Raw genomic sequence first — 9,731 nt, forward strand, 5'->3', positions numbered from 1 at the left:
AGGAATATTTTTAACTTTTTTGTAGTTGATGACTTTAGGGTAGCACAAACAAAACTCTTTTGTATCTCATTTTTCTCAGTCCTCTCTTGAGGTGCTTTACTGATGGGAATGATTTCTGAACATTCCCCTGGTACAAGGAAGTACTATGCAAGGTAACTGGATTCCTTGCTTTGTTTTCCTCCCCATAATGTAATACAGTAAAAGTTTCTTATCCAGCACAGTAGGAGGGTGGCAATTAAAATTGCTATTAATTAAGAGTTATTCCTGTGGACCCAGATGGTAATCTTCTGGTTTCCCTTCCTTTCTCCTGTATTACCACCCTGAAAACAGCGTACTGTTAATCCCATTATGGTCTAGGCTTCCGGTGTGTGATCAGGTCATTTGGTATACAGTGGTCTACAACATTGGCACTGGGTGTTCAAAAATTCCAGCTGGTAAAGTACCAGATAACACAGCTTTTCTAAATATAGATCAATATTGGATGGATCAGCAAAGATCTCTCTTACAATCCAATCATAATCTATGGTGCTTTATTCAGCAGAAACTCTGCTTAAAAGAATCTTCATAATAATACATTTAGGTTAAAGATGAGACAGTTTACGATTTTTTTTAAAAAAATTAGTTTTCTAAATATTTGTATATCTTCTCTAGTAACCTGGTCAAAAGTACAGATTTGGTTATGATATTAATTTATAGCTGGTAAGTTTTCATTTTTTCTAGTCACTCTAATTTTTATGTTGTCACTAAAGTGCCTGCCCAGCCCTGTGTGTTAGTCTCTTACAAAAACTAGAAACAGGAACTGTCATCATCTAGAATATGATATTAATGTGGACAAAACATGAAGTTTCATATTTATTTCAGTGGAAGACTGTTGCAAATTTGTTTTATCTTGCGTCTGTTTGTCTACCAGTGTTCAACTAGTTCTTCTGGTAGATTTTCTATTCTTTATTATTTCTACATGGCTCCATTTCTTTGATTCCTTTATTTCTATTATGTTTTGTGATAACTATGATATGAGTTTAACCACTCATGACTTATTTTCTGGAGTATTTTAGTAATGTATGAGTGACCACCCAATTTTAACATAAATATGTAATATGGGCACAGAACTTAAAGTGAAATTGCATCAAAACATAAGGAAACTGCATTACTGTCCATTTTGAAAGTATGAAACTTGAATACTGAAAATATTCAAATTGGAATGGTAGTATTTTTACCTTCTAACTTCAGTTGGTTGGTTCATGTTAATTTCTTATCTATTAGATGTTTAAACAGCAGTTATCTTTGTTTATTTGTATCTACTCTATGGTGAAAATGCTAATTTGTGATGGCTTTTGCCACCAACTCAACCACTAACTTTTAGTGCAGAATATAGGCATTTTGGGAGGATTTTGTATTTCATCTGAGGTTAGAAGTAATGTCAGAAAATGCTAAGTATGTGCTTATTAAAAAAATATGAGGTTGTCTTATTACGATGGTAATTCAAGGGAATTAGAAGTATTTAATTGCAATCTTGAATTATCAAATTGAGACGTATGTGTCAGGATCTCAACTTGATATAAAGTAAATGAGCAGTTACTTGGCAGATTTTTTGAACAACTAGTTTAATCCACAATCCCGTAACAAACATAGCTTCACTTCAATATTTACTTTGTCTATTCAACAATGCTCCAATAAGGAAATGGTAGGAAATAGCTGAGAAGTACCAAAAGATTTTATCTTTTTTGTTGATTAGAAAAATAACTTTCGATTGGGTACAGTGGCTCAAGCTTGTAATCCCAGCTCTTTGGGAGGCTAAGGTGAGAGGATTGCCTGAGCCTACGGTTTCAAGACCACCCTGGGCAACTTGGACGTGACCTCATCTCTACAATAAATTCAAAAAAATAAATTAGCCAGATGTGGTATCGCATACCTGTAGTTCTGGCTACTTGGAAGGCTGAGGCAGAAGGATCACCTGAACCCAGGATCACCTGAGCCCAAGTCGATTCTGGGGTGGCCATGACATGCCACTGCACTCCAGCCTGGGCATCGAAGTAAGATTCCAACTCAAAAAAAAAAAAGAAAAGAAAAGAAAAATAACTTTCTAGGGTCTTTAAATGCTCAACTTTTTTTTTTTTGTCTTTCCAATCTGTGGCAGTTAAAACAAACAAAAAAAAAATCACTCAAAATATTTGGGTTTACATGTGAGCTCTCTTCTCATAGGGTGTTGCCATATCTCACAGTTCAAAGTACATTCTATTACTTGGTGACACTATACTGACATGCAATTGCAATGCACTATGCAGCAAAAAGGATTGCAAAAAGAAAAATAACCAACAGTATCCATTTACAGGAAATTTCTTAAGTTACTCTGCTTTTAACATTTGAACTTAGATAGACTGCTTATGTCTGTATAAGAATGTCATGTTGCAAGATGCTGCTAACCCAGGCACAAAGTGTTAAAATTATTTTATGATGAATGCAAAATAAAATAAACTGTTAATAAGTACTTTATCAATAATGGAGGGTTTTATAAATACATATATTATGGGACAAGGTTATGATCTTCAGTTGTGGTATAAAACAAACCTGGTTTCCAATTCCGCCTGCAACACAAGACCCGCGGTGTGATCTTGCACATGTTATTCAACTGCTCTGAATCAGTTTCATCATCAGTAAAATGGAGATAATAGCTATATTCATCTCACAGGATTGTGAAAATCAAATGAAATAATACATATTATGTGTACGTAGCACAATGTCTGGCCTATGACAAGCATCAAATATATATGTTTATTAGTTAGCTAAATGGCATGCTTCTTTTTATTTTTCCAGCAGTGTTTCTGTCAAAATAGAGGAAATGTGGCTATTTTCTTAGTGTTTAATATCAGACTCTAAAAGTCTGTCATTGTCACTCTTTTTAAGTCTGGCCTCTCATTTTTTTCTTTGTCTTTTTTGAGTGATTCCCTGCTGAGCAAATGGAACATGACGTCACATCTGAGAGCTTCATCATCATGCAGGGTCTGCATGGGAAAACCATAAGGAATGTTTTGCATGAGTTTTGAATATTTACCTCCAATTAAATTGTCTAATAAGTTAAACAATGGGACTCACTTTTCATTCTGTGCAATTCTACTATTTTTCCATACAACTCCCCCATATCAGGGCTGACAGCGCTATCTACCTAGGCAGGTGTTATTTTATTGCACTTTTTGGAAAGTCTGGTAACCCAAAAGAAGAATCGAATGACAAACAAATTTCATTTTGTAATGTTGGCTTTATACATAGACCTAATTCTGCTAATTCTCCACTATTCCCCTTCTTCCTTGTTTCTCCTAACTCTAAAATTTATATTTAGAACATGAATTTAATGTGTTTTTTTAACCTTTTTTTTTCTTTAAGAGGTGTTGAATGGCAAGATAATAAAGCGGAAGTGTTATGCTGACAGACCAGAACCATTGAAGCTGGAAAAAAAAAAGGCCACAAGAGCAGTGAGAAGCCCCAGGATTTTCAACAGGAAGGAAACTGGGAAATTAGATGAAGCCCTCAGAGCCCGAGTCTTCAATATCCTTTGTTTCTGGGTGATGATGGCTCTCCTGGCTCCTTCCCACTGCCCAGACCCAACCAGGCGATGCTGATAGGAGTTGCAGGGTCCAAAATAAAGTTTCACAGTCACTTGAGGATCTTTCCACAGGAGAGAGCAGAAGTCTGGTTTTGCACCTATCTCCAAGACAAGCTCGTCCAAGTAGTCGATGTAGTTGACCTGTAATATCTGGCTCTGGCTTTTTCCAAACCTTAGTGAAGAGAGTGAACGGGGCAGAGTCACAAGAGGCTCTAAGTTGTATAGCATAGTGGGCATTCAATAGCTGTGGTAAGCATGAAGGGTCGAGTGGATACATGAGTGGATTTTGAGTGAATTTGTGGTGGGCAGTATGAATTTATCCCATTGGGAGGCCTGTATCTCAGACTGAGCCCAGGCCCCAAGATAAACAACCATGAATTCATGGAAGCACTAGGACTATGGCAAAGTTGATAGCTGTGATTATTATTTGACGTTTATTAAGCAGGAGCAAGACTCCAGGCAAGTACATACTCGTCAGCATTGCTGCAGGGATTCATGAAATAAAGCATATGAAAGCATAGCTCAGTGTCTTGCCCAGAGTTGATGCGTAATATTTGTTTGTTAATTTCCCAAACACCCGGCAGTCTGAGTGGCATATAATTAGGTAATAAATACAAGACAAGCCAGAATTCAAATTGAGATAACTCCTCACACTTGATGTAAGTAAGGCCCAAGCAACTTTCCAAGGGTGCTTGATCACTGTCAAACCCCACTTCACCTCATCACAAAGTACAAGTCTTGAACCCTGCACCGACCTTTTCATAATGTATTTTGCTGAGGATCCCCCGGCTAACTTTCCACAGATCTTCAAGACACTGTCATCAGCACTGCCCTTATTCCATTCTCTCTCTACCCACAGCACGTGGGTGGCCTGAGAAGATATGGGATGTGACATGGGCACCTTAGAACACTAAGGTGAAACTAAGCCAAGGAAAAGCGTTCTGATGTGGTACATTTCCTATCTTTTAAAAAATTTATATTTTATTTTATATTTTTATTTTTGGGGTTGGAGTCTCACACTGTCGCCCAGGTTGGAGTGCAATGGCACACTCACAGCCACTCCAGCGGCCTCAGCCTTCCAAATAGCCAGAACTACAGGCATGTGCTACCATGCCCTACTAATTTTTTTTTTTTAATTATAGAGACGAGGTCTTCCCAAGTTGCCTGGGCTGGTCTTGAACCCACGGGCTCAGGCAATCCACTCACCTCAGCCTCCCAAAGTACTGGGATTACAACCTGAGCCACTGAGTCTGGTCAATTCCTACCTCTAAGTAGTTGGTTCTTAAACTAATATGTATAAGAATTGCCTGGGAAGAACATAAAAATACAAATTTCCATTTCATCGACAGAGGTTCTGATTCAGTTAGTCTGGGCTGCAGCCCAGGAATTCACATTTTTATCAAGCAGCTAGGTGGGCCTTAAAAGTAGTTAGATCACTGTACTTTGAGAAACACCTCTCTATATAAAAAAAATTTAAAAGCATTCTTACAGGTCAGTTCTTTTTTCATTCCTCTTGAGAATATCTGTCATCATAGTCCTCTCTGAGGGCAAGCTACACAAGCCTAAGAAAGAAAAAGTTGGTCTGAGTAGTAAGTTTGATTCAGTATCATTGCTTTACCTAGTAGCTGATTCTTAAAATTAAACTCTAGCCATTGAAACATGTTGTGCCAGTTGGGGCTGCTGTGTTGCCGAACTCAGCGGGGAGGTGCCCCAGAGTGTTCTATGTAATACTGCCCAGGAGCACAGTCTACAGCAAGAACTACGAGGCGGAGAGGACTAAGAGAAGAAGCTGGAGAAGGGATGCCATGCCTCGTGGTATGGGCTCCCTCTTGAAGGTGACAGGAAGCTATGGGAGAGTTTCCTGCGTGAGGTGATTGAACGTGCCTTCTGGGAAGCTTGTCTGGCTGCTGACTTTGGGAAAATGGACTCCAGAGAAGCAAGCCTAAAGTTAGAAAGACCAGGTAAGAGGCTGTTGGAGTAAGCCTGGCGAGAGACTAGAGCAGGGCAGTCGGGACAGAGAAAGAAGGCTGGTGCAAGGGTCATTATCATGTGCCCGTGATTTTATCTCCTGCTCACAAGTGTCCCTGAGCTTCAGATGTGTTGAAACATGGCCAAGGACCCCTGTATATGGCTAGTCATCAGACACCTCAGATTTCGGGAGTACAAACCTGTGCTCCTCATCGAAGCCTGCCTGCTCAGACTTGCGTCTTCTCCTGCACACCCTCTCTGTTCACCGCACTGCTGTCTGTGTCTCCAATGCCAGAGGTCTGCAAGTCCTCCTCAACTCCCCTTTATCTCACTTTCCCACAATGAACCAATTATGATGTGCTGTTGATTTCATTCTTCACTATTTCCCACATTTATGCCTTTTTTTAACTTGTCTCACTGCCCTGGCCTGGGTTGCCTCATATTTTAGCATTGATTATTGCAGCAGCCTCTGGTTTCTGAGCCTCTATTCTTTCAAATCTGTATTCCACACAACTGCTGAAATAATCTACCTAAAGTGTAAGTCTGATAATGCCTATTTCTTGCGTACAACCCTTCACTGGTTCCCCTGGCTGAAGAGCTTTTGAAAATGCAAATTCCGGGTCCTTTGGCCAGTCTTAATCAGGATCCCTATGGACTCACCAAATAATTTTTATATGTATGTATATTATGGGACAAGGTTATGATCTTCCACTCACATGATAAACCATTGATCCATTAATCCAGGAATGAACTAATGCATTCATGAGGGCAGAGCCCTCATGATCCAGTCACCTCTTAAAGGCCCCACCTCTCTATACTGCCACATTGGTGATTAATTTCAACAAGAGTTTTGGAGGGAACAAACTTTCAAACCATAGCACCTACTGAATCAGAAGTACTGGGGATGGAGCCCGGTAATTTGTGTTTTGAAAAGCTTTCCCGATAGTTCTATTTGGAAACCATTACTTTAGATTAATCTCAATCCTGATTGTATCTTAATATCACTTGAGCAAGTTTGAATTGATTTGGCCCTATCCCATAGCATTTGAATAGTTGGGGTTGGGGCCCCAGTCTTCAGGGCTTGAGAAGCTCCACAGGTGATTCTAGATGAGGCTGTATTCTAGTGTGAACCACCATATTAGATGTTATCCTGAAAGTCTTGGGAAGGAAGTGTGCTCTCTGAGGGAAGGACTGGAGAGCAACAGAACAGACAGATGCAGGGTTCTATTCCTGCATTCACTCCTCTCCGCATCACTAACCTGCAGGAGCCTTTATTTCCAAAAACTCTCCCTAGTAACCCCTTCCATGAGCATGACTCTATGGAAAAGGCTCCAAGGATGTAGCAGATGTTTGACAGGACAAAGGACCTCTTCACACAGAACCAGTTTGGATGACAATTATCTGAAATTCTGGAGAAGATTTAGTGACTTTGGAGGAAGTTACCTGAGCTCTCTGTGTAATGAAGACCCAAAGAGGTCTATAGAAACAAAGATAGTATTTGCAGTCTTTTATCTTTCCAGCTCTATCTCAATCTTGACATATGCCCAAGTTGCAGCAGTGACTCTTGTCAATCCACACTACAGATAAAGCACCTGGAAACCTCTTTTATAAAGCTGGGAATCCCCACAGGTCTCGCCTGGAAATGATTTTAGTGGGATGTGCGGAAGGATGTGGCGGCCACTGCAAACCATGACTGCATCAAAGATGGCACTCTGCTCCTTGCCGTTGCTCTGGGTGACGACCTTCCATTGGCCAGAGGATGAGAAATCTGATCATTTTTTTCACACTAAGGACGGTTGTCTTGAACAAACACAGAGAAGGCATCATGGGAAATTACCCTGGCACAGCATGGACCTTGACAGGGCAAGCGTATGCGTCCCATGGTTGCTTTATGCAAGGGGCTGACTCAGCATGAGGACCCATCTGTGAAGGGTGTTGAATACTGGATAAGTTGTCGATTTTAAGAAAACCCTGACAAATAGAGCAGAGGAAGGCCATAAAGAGAGTGTTGTCATGCTTGTATGCCTGAAAACAAAAAGACTCACAAACACCACAGTCTTGCACAAAGACTGTAATCCCTTTTGTAACCTTACACAAAAATACTTCCACAAGAACATGTGCCCAGCAACTGCTTGCCCAAACTCGAACTGGTGTCAACGTTGTCATGGATCTTTGTAGCCAAAGATATCTGTCTCAAAACAATTGTGTAATCCTCCCCATTTTTTTTCCTTTAAAAGCCATTGTCTTCTTTTGCCTTCCTTAATATGCACAGAGTTAACTATGGCATGCACATTCACATTACAATGCTCTGTTCCCAAGTGAGTGTCTTTTTTTTAGAGAGCTCCCCTATGTTTGTTATTTAGCTTGAAGTCTGGGCAAGGGTATAAGACACGTGGCAATCCTTCCAGTGATTGCACAGTCAGAATTTATCAAGGTCCTTTTATGTGTCCACCTCTGTGCGGACTCTATATTAGGAAAGATATTTTACTTTGCAGAGTGCCTGACACATGGTCAGCACTCCATTGAATGGTAATTGTCAAAGTTAATTATTTTTAAAAGAGTATGTCATGTTAGCCCTACAGTTCATGATCTCATTCGAATGAAATAATTTATTGCTTCATTGATTTTTTTAAAAAATATAGCTCACTGGAGGCCCATTAATTTTAAAATGCGTACATAAATGTTACGTGTCTGCTGTACTTAAGAAACTGTCAAATGGAAGCAAAGTTTTTTACACTTCTAGAGGAATGACATGCGTCTCCTTTGTTTGCATATGCTTAAGTCTATAAATGCTTCCAAGTTTTCAGATACCTTTCAAAATGATGGGCTAGTAATTTTTGAAGCTATCTTAACTTGCAAATGTATATGGAATATCAGCAGAGAGCTCGTGAAAGAGCTTTAAAATGTCTGAGCATTTACTGTCAGCTGAGAGTAAAGATCTCAGATGTATAGTTCAGAGTAGTATCTTAACTAAAGTACTATAGATCCTTTCAATTCAAAATGAGATCTGAGGAACTTGAGTGTCACCCAGAGCTTGTTAGATGTGCAGAATCTCAGACCCCACCATACGCCTATTAAAGCAGAATCACATTTCAACAAGCTCTCCAGGTTATTCATGTGCATAGTTAAGTTTGAAAACCACTAATGTAGATTACATTATCACTCTAAGCAACAGGGCCATTCACAATTTGCCTGCTTCTTGAGTTGAACCCTGACATCTATGATGTATACCAACTCAGAGACCAATAAACAGAATGAGTCTTTCCAATACTTCTCCAGGCTTCAGAAAACAATAGTAGCAATAACACAATAACCAAGAGAAACAACTCCCTTGCAACTCTGACATGATCTTTAAAAGAACAGATAATATAAATCATGTTAGAAGAGGGTAACATGTTTGTAGAGTAGATTGATAGCTAAGTGGACAAAACTACAAAAGCTTCTGGTATAAATAATCTGTTACCCATAGGAAGGATCTACCAGGGATTGGGGGAAAGCAACAGGAAGAACTGAACATTTTAATCGTGTTTAAAAATATAGATTTTCATCAAAATAACTATTATAAATTAATGTAATACAAACTAGAATTATTGAGAAGATGAGATGTGTTAAAATATAAGCCTCTGCCGGGCTCGGTGGCTCAGCCTATAGTCCCAGCACTTTGGGAAGCTGAGGCAAGTGGATTGCCTGAGCCTGAGTGTTTGAGACTAGCCTGGGCAACTTGGTGAGATCTTGTCTCTACAATTAAAAAAAAAAATAGCCGGATGTTTTAGTGCATGCCTGTAGTTCCGGCTACTTGGAAACTAAGGTAGGAGGATCGCCAGAGCCCAGTAGGTTGATGCTGGAGTAGTTATGAGTGTGCCACTGCACTCCAGCCTGGGCAATGGAGTGAGACTCCAACTCAGAAGTAAAAATAAAAAACAAGCCTCACTGATGGTTATTTACCCAGAAATACAATTTACATTTTGTTTTCTAAGCACAGTTACTAGTTTGTTGGGAGCCAACATCTATAGCTACATGGCTGAGGCCTGTAAAGGCCCATCTGGAAGATCGCCTCTGACATAGGATATCAGTTATACCTATAATATTGGCGTGTGATTAGTGACCAGTGTGCATACATGGCAGTAAAACTTATAAGTAAATCTCAATACACCTGATGGAA

The 9,731-nt window shown here is 39.7% G+C and overlaps 1 pseudogene; it reads right to left on the reverse strand.

Moving 5' to 3' along the window:
• Positions 1 to 3,415: 3,415 nt before the first annotated feature.
• The window catches only part of LOC103263439, a 16,556-nt pseudogene continuing 10,240 nt past the window's right edge, over positions 3,416 to 9,731 (reverse strand).

Source organism: Carlito syrichta, unplaced genomic scaffold, assembly GCF_000164805.1.
Source record: "Carlito syrichta isolate Samal-C Ts95f unplaced genomic scaffold, Tarsius_syrichta-2.0.1 Scaffold305112, whole genome shotgun sequence".
NCBI classification, from domain to species: domain Eukaryota; kingdom Metazoa; phylum Chordata; class Mammalia; order Primates; family Tarsiidae; genus Carlito; species Carlito syrichta.